Below are 11,875 nucleotides of genomic sequence, written 5' to 3'. Positions count from 1 at the left end.
ACTTGGGCACGAGATGGTGGAAGGCTCACAGGGAAGTTAAGCACTTTGGGCCTTCTTGTGGCAAAGGGAAAGGAGTCTCTGAGTCAGCTGAGAACATTTCACCCCAGACTGTTATTCCAAAAGAAACACAAGCCCTTGAGAATCATTCCCTGAGGATCATCCTTTCAGTAAGCACACAGGTTGAAGTGTTATGTACATTCAAGTCAGCACATTTTGCTGTTACTCATAAAAATGCTGACTGTATCAAAATATTTTTGTAATAGCCTTTTGTACACTCTTTATACACCTAAAGAACCTTTAGCATTGTAGCAATTGTGCACTGCCAAGTCACCACTAATTCGTGTCCCTCAGCACCACATCTCCACAGCTCTAAAACCTCTCTAGGGATGGGCACTCCACCACTGCCCTGGGCAGCCTGTTCCAGGCCTTGACAACCCTCCCTATGAGAAATTGTTCCTCATGTCCAACCTAAACCTTCCCTGGCACAGCTTGCGGCCATTTCCTCTTGTGCTGTCACTTGTTCAGTGAGAGAAGAGACCAAGCCTCACCTGGCTCCAGTCTCCTTTCAGGGAGCCAGAAGGTCTCCCCTCAACCTCCTTTTCCCCAGGCTGAACAATCCCAGTTCCCTCACCCACTCCCTTTGTATTTGTGCCAGAAGGGATGTTCCTAACTCCTACATCAGCCAAGAGCTGCTGCTCTTACAGGTACAAAGGAGAAAGAAGGGAGTGCTACAATGCAGTGACTAATTGCTTTGTCATTTCCATGCTTAATTTTGGACCTGTAACCTCTTGTGTTTGACTGCAACTGCCAAAAGGTGACTGTGAGACTTAATGTGACACCACCCTGCCAGTGAACCACCAAGACCTTGAAACTGTTGATACAAGTCACATAAAGGTGCAGAACTCCACAGGTATGGAACAAAGAGGCTGCTTAGAGACAGTTGTGATTTCCTGCTGAGCAGTGTGGTTGAATAAAGACCATTTCTGAGCAGACAATGTGATCACTGTCACCTTGCTGTAAGCACTGCCACCTTCAATACTACTTCTAATCACTCTTCCAAACATGGCTACAGAAGATTTTTCATCTCTTGCTTGTTCCCCATCATCTTTTTTTTGAAGCTTACCCTTCCAGAAAGCTCTTCCACCAGCTGTTTTTGCAACTGCTGTAATCTCCAGCCTGAGTCATATTGGAATCCAAATTAATAAGCATTTCCTGCTGGCTCAGAGGGGTTGCAAGGGATTCTGTTTCCTCCTCAAAAGTATTTGGGAAGCAGTTAGCTACAGGATAAATATCTGTGTTTGAAATACCTGAGAGGCAAATATTAACCCTACTAGGCTTAAATAACTTTTCCCTCAAGCACAGTTACCTGTTCCCACTCCAGTTAGGGCCAAGCTGCCCAGCAGAGTTTCTACTCAGAACCACCCTGTTAGACCCAGACAGTGCCCAGACTGTGCCCACAGGGGCACAGGGAATTCATTCACAGCAGCTTTGCAGCATGGTGCTACATCTGATCTCCTGAACTCCTGCTGCAAACCAGCAGTTGGACACTTACCACACTGAAACTTACCAAAGCAGCTCCAGCTCTGCCTGTCCCCAGCAGCAGAGCTGCCAAAGGAACTGAGGAACTGTGCAAAGGGTGGACAAGTTTCCCAGGAGCCAGCAATATTCCCTTGGGGCCAAGAAGGCAAATGGTCTCCTGGGGTGCATTAAGAAGAGCGTGAGCAGCAGGTCAAGGGAGGTTTCCTCCCTCTCTACTCTGACCTATTAGGGGCACAGCTGGAATGCTGGGTCCAATTCTGGGCTCCCCAGTTCAATAAAGACAGGGAACTACTGGAGAGAGCAGGGGAGGCTGAGGGGCCTGGAACATCCCTCTGAGGAGCAAAGGCTGAGAACCCTGCAGCTGTTGAGCCTGGAGAAGAACAGCCCCAGAGGGGATCTGAGCAATGCTCAGCAAGAGCTAAAGGGTAGGGAGCAAGAGGCGGGGGCCAGAGTCTTGTCAGTGATGCCCAGGGACAGCACAAGGGTCAAGGGGCACAAACTGGAATGCAGGAGGTTCCACCTGAACAGGAGGAGAAAATTCTTTGGTGTGAGGGTGCTGGAGCCCTGGAGCAGACTGCCCAGAGAGGTTGTGGAGTCTCCTCTGGAGAGATTCCAAACCCACCTGGACATTGTGATCCTGGGCAAACTGCTGTGGGTGACCCTTAGCAGGGGAGGATGCAGTGGATGATCTCCAGAGGTCCCTTCCAATCCCCCCCCACCATGCTGGGATTCTGGGAAAACCAAACACAGGCATTTGCACAGTTTCACTGCTCACAGCCAAACTGCAGGGACCCTCAGAAGGAAGGTTAAAAGAAAACAGTGAAAAGCAACAGTTTGAACCCCACAGACCCCCAAACCCCACAGAGCAGGACTGCAGACCTGTGACTCTAAGCAGACCCCACACTGTACCTCCAACACTAGGACTTTTTGCCTATTTTCTCTGGGTTTATTTGGGTTGTGGGGGGAGGGGTTTGACTTGTCAGCATCTCAAAGCATGTTTAAGAACCTCACATACCTTCTTCAAGGCCTTCAAGATGTTTAGCTTGTGAGTGCTTCACTGCAGGAGCTTTTTGGCAGGACAGTTTGGTCTGTGCACAAGGGCACGTGTGGGGGTGATGGTTTTGGGAAGCATTTCCCGAGCTCAATGGCATTCCTTTGTTCCCAGAGGCACTCTTGATCTCTCTCACAAACAAGCTCCTCTCCCAGAGGCAGCCTCCTCACTGCTGCCTTTCCAGTTTTCAGGAAAACTGTCTCTGGTTTCAGTCTTTGGTCCTCAGACGTGGCAGAGGGTTTGCAGCTGTTTCAGCCTGGAGAGGATCTCTGCTTTCATCACAGGAGCAAAGGCACTGCCAGAATGGGTGACATTAATAAGGAGGGGATTTATGACCCTGAAGATTGTGTTCCTTGCAGTTAGTGTTAGAGGTTAGGAGAACTCATGCTTCAATACAGCCAAACCCTAGGAAAAAAAAAAACCAAACAAAAAAACAAAACCAAAAACCCACTGCCTTGCTCCAAGTAATTTCCTTTCCCCTGCTCCCCAGGCAGCTGTAACCACCCTGCCCCTTCACCAGTTAATCATTGTCCCTGTTGTTCAAAACTGGACTGAAGCTCCCCAGCCCCATGTCACAGTGACAGCAGTGGGGGAGTGCATCTGGTGCTGCAGATCCTGTTTGGTTTTGCTGAGGCCAGTCCCAGAAGGTGAAATTTGACATTAACCTCCTAAGTCAAGATGGGCTGGGGGGGGGGGGAGGGGGAAATCTTTACTCAGAACATATCCTGACACATCAAAACAGAGGGAGAGCTGCTGGAGGCAGAGGAAGCCTGTGAGGTTGCTGGGGACTTAGGAGAAGCCATCCTCTGCTTTCCTGGTCTGGAGGAGCTTTGGAAAGAGCTGCCCAGCAGGACCATCCTCACTTCAAGGGAGGGTTTTCCTACAATCACCACTGAAGCTGCCAGGCAGGGAAAAAAACAAGGATACAAATTGAACAGCAGCTTGGGAAACAAACCCTCCAGAAAAATAAGAATTGTAGCACCTCAGACTGGTTTGGGTTGGAAGGGACCTTTAAAAGTCACTTAGTCCAACTCCCCTGCAGTCAGCAGGGAAGTCTGCAACTACAGCAGGTTGCTCAGAGCCCCAGCCAACCTCACCTGGAATCGTTCCAGGGATGGGACATCTCCCATCTCTCTGGGTAGCCTGGGCCAGGGTCTCAGCACCCTCAAAATAAAATAAAATCTCTCCCTTCTCTCTAGTCTGAATCTCCCTCTTTTAGTTCAAACCATTACCCCTTGTCCTCTCACAACAGGCCCTGCTAAAAAGTCTGTCCCCAGCTTTCTGATCAGCTCCTTTAAGTACTGAAAGGCCACCAGAAGGTCTCCCTGGAGCCTTCTCCAGGCTGCACAACCCCAACTCTCTCAGCCTGGCCTCACAGCAGAGGGCTTCCAGCCCTCCCAGCATCGCTGTGGCCTCCTCTGGGAAAAAAAAATAATAATAACAGAAAAGAAACCCTCTGGCCAGCCCCTTAGGAGCTGCTATTTCCAGCCCTTTCCACAAAAAGCAGCAACAGCAGCATCAGCTCCTGCCCTCTCGTGGCAGTTTTCAACCCTCAGGAACATGTTTGGAGGTTATCAGTAACAATAACCTACAAGGTTGCACGAAGGACACCGAAGGTTTTCCTGTTCCTGCCTGGAAGTTGCTCGGTGCAGTGGTGCTGCCTGCCCTGCCACTGCCCCTTGTCCTGAGAGGCAAACATCTCCCAAACTGCCTGGCAGGGAGCAGGACAGAGCTGGAAATCTGTGCTTCAGAGATGGAGAAAAACCACCTCTGTCCTGAGGCTACAAGGCTCTGTTACAGCAGCAGTATTGCAGCAGCTGCAAGTTATCCCCCTCTGAAAATGAGAATCCTGCAGATGGATTAAAGCTGACAACAACTGCTCCCCAGCAGCAATCTCAGCTAAGGAGCAGGAGCCTCCTGTGAAATACTCCAAAGGAAAAAAAAAAAAAAGAGAGAAAAACTACAGAACTACAAAACAGCCACATTTTGAGAAATCTGGAGCTCCAGCTTCAACTTTCCCTAGGTTTGTGCCCAGCAGTGTTTCAGCCCTTTGCAAAGCAGCCCCAGGATGACTTGATTGTGCCAAGGTCACCTGAGCATCATACCAGGACCTGGAGATACCAGGGGCTAAGCACCTTGGATGTGGGCCTGTAGAGGGGGAGATGAGGACAGGACAGCTGGGGTGGCAGAGGAAAGTCACAGAATGAGCAGCACCAGTTGTGACAGAGCCAGGCATGCACCAGCATCTGGAGGATATTAGGCCCCACCAGCATCCAGGAGCAACAGCCAGAGCCACCTTCCCCGGGGCCTCTTCCCTGTAACCTGGCAGTGACAGTGGATGGCATCCAAGCAGCAGCTGAGTGAGGAGCTGGCTGCAGCAGAGCACCCACAGACATCTCCAGCTGACCCTCAAACGTGCTTAAGGAACCAAACCTCCCCAATGAGAGCATCATCAACCTCCTGCACCCAGCCCCAGCCCAGATGGAGACCCAAGGCCCAGGCACAGAAGGCTGCGCCAGCAGCAAGGCTGGAGCAGCCATGGCCATGCAAACCTCCAAGCTGGAACATAGCAAAGAGCTGAGCAAGGGCCACCCACCCTGCACCCCTGGCAAGGGACCTTCAGCCCCTTTTATCCTCTCACTGCTCACCCACAGGGTGTGTGCTGCAGAGGCCATCTCCAAGGGTTTGCCACCAGCTGGGCAGTCCTCTGGGAGGCCAACGTGAGTGAGCTCAAAACTCCAGAACTGAGGCACTCAGGGGTGTTTGCAAAGCCAGAAACAACTCCACTTTTGGCACACAGGAACTAAAGCTGACCCACAAAACCCCAGCTCTCCCCAGCCTGCAGAGAGCATCCAGCACCCTGCTCTGCAGCACAGCAGGCTGTGGAACACAAGGATGGTTGATTAGGAGGTCTAAGCTCCATTGCCTGGCCATCTTCACGACACAAATCCTGTTAGAAACCATCCTTTGGCCACTAAAACCAGGCCTGAGCCCCCAAGAGGGAGGCTGCAGAGAAGCAAGGGTGCAACACAACCTGCTTTCACATCAGGGTGCAAGTGATTCAGCTTCTTGTCCTTCAGAGAGATCACCAGAAGCATCTAACTGCTGTAGGTTTCTATTTTTATGCCTCTATTCAGGCCAAGATATTTAAGTACCCAAATTCACCTCAGAGAATATCACTACATTTAGTGCCAGACTTGCTAATGAAGACATTAAGAAAGCAAAAAAAAACCCCAAAAAACCAACCCTGCTGCTGTCACCCAACACAACTCCAGCCAGCCCACAGCCTCCTGGGCCATCTGTACTGCTACACCAAGGCAGAACTGCCTCCCTTCAGCTTGGCTAAACCACCAAATCTCATTCCTCACCCAGAAAGCCCTTCAAGAACATGGACTGTCCCAGGTTCCATGTTTCCACTGCAACAGGGCACAAGGATGGTGTCTAATGATTTTAACACCTTAGAAATGACTCCAGGTGGTTCCACAACTGCACTGTGGGGAATCTGACATTGGTGAAGTGAGAGCATGGGGCAAGCACAGGTGTCAGCACAGGCTGGGGGAAGCAGGGCTGGAGAGCAATCCTGCAGGGAAGGGCTTGGGGGTGCTGGTGGGTGTGAGCCAGCACCAAGCACTCCCAGCTCAGAGCCAGGCAAGTCCTGGGCTGATCCCAAGTGGCAGAAGTCATGGAAGCGTTGCCAGAGCCACAGCTCAAGCTGGCCCACAGCCTTTTCTCACAGGAAGGACTGAGTTGTACCACTCAGCAGAAATCCTTTGGTAAGTCTCGAGATAAAGTTATCTACACAGCCCTCTTCCTCCCCTCAAGCAGGCAGATGCCACCTCGCTTCAGAGCGGAGGAAGAGGAAGCCCAGGAAGCTCAAGGTCAGAGGAAGGCTCAGCCACAGACAGCTCTTTCTCACACCAGGTTTATCAGTTGAGGCTCCCTCCAGCACCAGCTTGCAGCACTCAACTGAGTCCTCACAACAGCTTCCACTGAGCCCTTCCCCAAAGCTTTCCTGTAGCCAGCAGCTTTATGTTCAAACCTGCCATTTCAAGAGGCCCAAAGTAAACAGAGAAGTATTGACCACACAGAACAGGAGAGTGGCCAGAAGAGCAATAAACACCCACACAGAGAAGAGGCCTCCTGCAGGGGAAGCATCCCTCTGTGACAAAGAGAAGCACAAAAAGCAGCAGGTATCTGGGCTGGCACCCTGGCCAGAGGAGGCTCTGCTGCTTTCCTTACTGGCCATGACACAGAAGCAAAACAAATCAAAGACCTGACCAGAGGCAGCCTCACTCTGAGGGAAACTGGGAGTGTTCCTGGGGTGCTAGGTTGGCACAACAGCCCCAGCCAGCTCCACACCACAGACATGAAAACAAAATAGAGGATTTTTTTTTCTTTCCTCCCCTCATGGCCACTTTTCCAGCACTTCTGCACTTTCAGCATTAAGAAATTAAGTGTTTGATTAGTGATCAGTCTGATTGGCAGCACTCCACAGCTACAGGCAACCTGGAGGGCTTCTGGAGAGGTGGTTCTTGAAATAGCCTGCTAATGCAGCACCCTCCAGCCTGAGCCATCCCAAATTAGAAGCTGAAATGACATCCCAGCTGGAGGCAGGCTCACTGTTACCTCATCTGCAAGGCCCTTGAGCCATGGGCCAGAGCCAAGGCTGCGGGAAGGGCAAGACTGAACTGCTGCAAGAAGGGGAAGTGAGGACTCCCAAAGCCAGTGTTGTCACAGCTCCCCAACTCTTTTTTTCCAAGAGCCACAGCTATAAAAATCCCCAGACTTCTGTCTGGACCGGACATAAATACTGGAGCCTCCACCAAGACAGTGCTGGATCATCCCTCCAAAAGTGCTGTTTGAAGGGGAATGTGGTGTACAGCAGCAACTCAGTCACCTAAAATACAAGACGACTTGATTTTTACCCAGGCAGTACTTGGTCATCCCTCTGAAAGTATCATTTGAAGGGGAACGTGGTTTAAAGAAGTGATTCAGTCACCTGCAACACAACAAGTCTTCATTTTTATTGAGTTAGTTAAGGTCTCAACTGATTCTCATTTCAGTGATCTGTAAGAAACTTTCTTTTCTCACCACAGGAGCAGATCTGCCCTGGGAAGTGATGAACGCATCCGAGAGCTCACATTGACAATGTACACAAAGCATTACTCTCAGGAAAGGGTTAGATTTCTCCTAGGCCCTTCAGCACAAACCTTCCATCACCTCAATCCCTCATCCAGCAGCTTTCTGGAGGACTACAGCGAACAGGGCAGCGAAGAGTTTTCCCACAAGAGGCTTAGAAACACTACGCAGAGGCTGGAAAAAGCACACGGCTGGAATATAGAAGCAATACAATTTTAATTCTGACCAGTCACCTACAAACCCTTGTTGTCTTTCCACTGTTCTGACAGCATTACTCAATAGCACATTTGTGACACTGCTTGGGAAGGGAGAAAAAAATTTAAAAAAATTAAAAAAAAAAAAAAGAGAGAGGGGGAGAGAGACACAGATACAGACGTTATGATACAATAGTACAAATGATAAATTATTTATACAGGAGATAATGTCTGTAAGTCAGCACAAAGTCATAAAAAGCAGCCAGCTCCCAACATTCTGAAGAAAAAAAAAAAAAAAAAGCCAAAAACCAAACCAAACCAAAACAGTTTGGTGACTTATTTCAGTTGTAACACTTGGAAAAAGGAAGCCAGGCTTGTGAGATTCTGCTGTGGAAAAAAAAAACGAAGAAGAAAGGAACCCCTCCATCCATTTTCCCTTCCACAAATCTGGGCACTATTCATACAGACAGCACAGGTTAGGTTAGAAACCCTAACAGCTGGGGAAGAAGAGTTGGCTTAGCTACAGCACCTCCACAAGACTTGCAAACACCACAACCCACCACACTTTTCCTTCCCTGGTCCCTCCATGTAGTTTAGTTTCCACATAGTATAAAACTAAATAAATAACAGAGCATGTTTGGGGTTGACAATGATGCCCAAGGGTTGGTTGTTTTGGTTATTTTTTTCATTTATTTTTAATTTTTTTAAACTATTCCTATTTTTACAAAATATTTAAATACTTTCATCTTTGGTCAATTTGACCAATAAGGCTATTATGGGATACTTTAAAAAAAAAAAAAAAAGCAATTTTAAGATTTGCAAGTGAGAAAAGAAGAGGGGGAAGAGGGAAATGGGATTGGAGAAATATGCCAGAGCAGATGTGGGCAGACATGCAGGCATCCCCCTTGTGAAATGAAGCAGGAGGGCAAGGAGGGAAGGAGGAGGAATTATCCTAGAGAGCAGTTAAATTACCATGAAAACCAGATTGACTATTCTGGGTACAGCTGAAGCTTCACCTGGCTGGGACAGCCACCACTGCCCAGTGTCACTGTCACAGCAACCCCATGCTGACCACTGACAATTCTGGGTACAGCTGAAGCTTCACCTGGCCAGGACATCCAGCACTGCTCAGCATCACTGTTACAGCACCCCACTTCCACATGACACTGGAGATGTGCATATCCCCAGCCCTGGAACTCAGCAGATTCACCAGACTGGCTGCTCCTCCTCCTGACCTCCACTCCTACCACAACCCCACATCAGGCTGGGGGGCTCAGCACAGTCAGTCCTTGGCCTAAGGCTGTGGAGCACCACGGCGTGGGCTGGCCATGGTTTATTGTGTGATCTATGTCCCTACACATCTCTGTATCACATAAAAGTAACACAGCTCTTGGAGAAGCAGCTGGGTAAAAGCAAGGATTTGCCATTCAGCAGTTTCACTGAGCCAGAGCTCCCAGAGCACATGTCTATCAATTCATGGTGACAGACTGTGACTCAACTGGAGATGACTTCTTCAAGTTCAGTACTTACTACCAACCCCAATCTTGCCTCCAAACCCAGTTCCCTGGTGTTTAACATGTAGCTGTGGTTAGAACTTCTTGGCTGAACAGACACTGCCTCACATCACCACTGCAAATGCACTCAGGTGAGGGGCTCAGAGGAAAACATCGAGTGACCTCAACTCCACTGCTGATAAAATTAAACTGGAGAAATAATGAGGGGTAAATCGTGCCAGAGATCAATTGGAAAGCACTTCCCCCTACCCCACCCCTACCCCCAGCTGCAAGAATCACACCCTTCCTGGTCTATGCTTTTCAATAACTTCAACAACAACAAAAAAGTAAAGTTTTTCCTTACTCTGAAAGGCAACATGAATGGGGTTTTGTTTTGTTTCTCTAAAGACATACTGGGTGTGGACAGCAATTCTCTTCCCTCCTATATAAAAACATGAGCAGATGAATATTCTGAATCCTACTTGAGCTCAACAGTATTCAAGAGGATAGAACAATCTGCATATCACACATGTAGCATTCTGTACATACATAGAAAAGCTATGCTGACCTACACAGCTAAAATCTGTGATTGTACCCTAGATTTGATAGTCTTTCAGCCTCCCCTACCCACCAGAAGATAGAACCCAGCCCCTTCCCCATCAGAGCCCCCCAGAGCATCCTCACACCAGAACACACAACTCTGGCAATTCCTTTCAGCTTCTTTGTTTTGGTTTTGGTTGTTCCCACCTCTTTCTAACCAGGGAAAGGCCACCAAGATGCATCGAGTCCGCTCACAGAGGTGCCCTGGAGGCAGCAGCAAAGCACTGGGACATCCCTTTCCACGCGCTCTGCGGATGTCTGTGGTGCTTGGGAAAGCAGAGCTGGAGGAATGTTGCCACCTTGGAGCAGGCCAAGTTTCCACCAGAGAGCCTGGCTGAAACCTGAGCATGGGTCAGGGCCGGTGAGTCCAGGCATGCAAGTTAAAACCGCGGAGCTCAGCTCACGATTAACAGCTGTCAATGGAAGCCGCGACTAAGGCGGGAGCCACACCTTCCAGCAAGGACAATTAGTCAATCAAATTAACCACTCCTGTTGGTACATTAAATTGGTTCACATCTCAAGAAGTCTTTAGGAGATCAAACAGCCTCTCTCCTGATGTTCACACAGGCTGGGGGGAAACAGGAACAAAGCAAGGGAAAGGCGACTTCAGTGTTTTTCTGGTTTAATGTAGTCTTAAATCATGTTACGCTCAAATTCATCTAAAAATAATTAGTCACGAGAATTTGTTTGGATTTGCATTACGAATACTTCATTTAAAAGTAAATATTTTAGTGTTAATCTTCCCTTTTAAACTCTCTTTACAGAAACAAAGAGCTAAAACCATAAATAAGAGGGCATTAAAACCATAAAAATGACATTTGCCAACGTCTTAATTTTTTTTCTTTCTTTTCAGCCAGACTTGATAAAACTATCAAAACCAGACAGTTAAATAAAGAACCACATTATAAAAATTAGCAAAGGGAAAAAAAAAAAAAAAGACTATTAGGTAACTCTGCAAACTCAAAATATGAAACTGTACTAAACAAAATATGTGCAAAAGTATACAAGAGTAACTGCATATAGCAAGGTTAAGCCTGAATTAGTTTTTAAAGCTTGCCCCGGTGAAACTGAATTCAAAAGTTGTCCCCACTGTATTTAATTTTTTTTTCCTTTTCCTCTTTCAACTCACATTGTAAGTCAAATAAAAAAAAAAAAACCAACAACAAAAAAAAAAAATACACATGATAAAACTTCCAAACAAAGCTGGTACTGGACAAGCACAGAGCAGGACACTCACTCAGCACGAGTGCAGCATGCCACTCACAGAGAGTTCCTCAGGAGTCCTTAAGAGTAGTGTACAATTCAACACTGCGTACGACAGCACACGGGATACTGACACCTTTGAGAATGTTCTTGGGGGTTGGTTTTCCTTTTTTTTTTTTTTTTTTCTTTTTCTCTGTGGTGTGGTGGTGGTTTTTTTGTGGATTTTTGGTTGCTTTGTTTTTGTTTTTTTTCTTTTATCCTTTTGAGACAAGCTTGCTTTCATGGTCAAACCTCCGGAGAGGAGGAGCGGTGTGATTTTTGCCTTGCAAGGTTTAATGCATAAAAAGCAGCCCCCTGGGCCCTCTGAATCGGTCTCTTCTAAGAGTAGAGTAAGGACTATGGGTGAACCAACAGTCTAGAACTGTGTGTAGTTATGTGCAAAACATTCACTAGCACTCTGAATCTCAGGTCTATCATATGGAGCGTAGGAAGTGGCAGATGCAGGTAAATAGGTAAAATCTTTCAGGATCCAGCACATCATCTGACATCTACAAAATAGCCAACGGAGTTTCAAATGGCAGGTTCTCCCCTAGAAAGTGTAGTGAAATGATTAACAAAGTAACAAAATGGGCAGAATCTAACTTTGGTGGAAAAGT

The sequence above is a fragment of the Indicator indicator genome, chromosome 22 (genome assembly GCF_027791375.1).
Source record: "Indicator indicator isolate 239-I01 chromosome 22, UM_Iind_1.1, whole genome shotgun sequence".
NCBI classification, from domain to species: Eukaryota; Metazoa; Chordata; class Aves; order Piciformes; family Indicatoridae; genus Indicator; species Indicator indicator.
The sequence above is the reverse complement of the archived record's forward strand: the minus strand, read 5'-3'. Positions refer to the sequence as shown.